The 841-nt window shown below is 57.6% G+C and overlaps 1 protein-coding gene across 1 annotated transcript in view; it reads left to right on the top strand.

Moving 5' to 3' along the window:
* BTBD19 (BTB domain containing 19) overlaps positions 1-841 on the top strand; it is a 15,458-nt gene that overhangs the window by 7,534 nt on the left and 7,083 nt on the right. The gene's annotated exons all lie outside the window — the stretch shown is intronic.

Raw genomic sequence — 841 nt, 5'->3', positions numbered from 1 at the left:
TGTCTTCCTGCTTCTCGGCTAATGGCTGCTGCTCGGCCGCTCTTTTAATCTGGCTGCAGACCAAGGCCTTATCCTTACAGATTGGGGATTAGGGGGTACTCTGCATGGAGGATGGGGGTCAGGGGTACTCTTCATGGGGATGGGGGTTTAGAGGGTAGGTTGCATGGGGGAAGGGGGTACTCTGAACAGGGGATGGGGTACTCTGTATGGGGGCAGGGGTACTCTGCATGGGGGATGGGGGAGGGGGGGGTACGCTGGGGGGGGGGGGGTACTCTGTAGGGAACGGGGCGGATTGACCTGGGAATGTCAGTTAGTTTTACTGGGACTGTCTGCATTGGGGATGGGAGAGCAGGGGATGACTTTACTTGAGAGTTACCTGAGCTTGTAACCTGAGCCAGGAGGGGGGAGGTGCCAGGTGACACCTTTGCCCGGGGAAACTGGACAAAGGGAGGGGAGGAGCTGGGGGAAGGGGGACAGAGATGGCTAGAGGGGGGTTGTTTTTCAGTTTTGGGCTGGGTGGTGCAATGCAGGGAATTCCAAAGCTGGGGTCTAAGCTCCCTAACCCCCCCAGAAGGACCTGGCTGAGGGGTCCTGGTTGTACCTACAGGCTCTGTTTTGGACTGTGTTCCTGTCATCTAATAAACCTTCTGTGTTACTGGCTGGCTGAGAGTCACAGTGAATTGCAGGAAGAGGGGTGCAGGGCCCTGACTTCCCCCCACTTCGTGACACTCTGTATGAGAGATGGGGGTTGGGGGTACTCTGTATGGGGGTCGGGGGTACTCTGTATGGGGATGGGGGTACTCTGTATGGGGGTCGGGGTACTCTGTATGAGAGATGGGGG

This window comes from Terrapene carolina, unplaced genomic scaffold, assembly GCF_002925995.2.
Source record: "Terrapene carolina triunguis isolate 2854851 unplaced genomic scaffold, T_m_triunguis-2.0 Scaffold110, whole genome shotgun sequence".
NCBI classification, from domain to species: Eukaryota; Metazoa; Chordata; order Testudines; family Emydidae; genus Terrapene; species Terrapene triunguis.
This window is presented reverse-complemented; position numbering and strand designations above follow the sequence as displayed.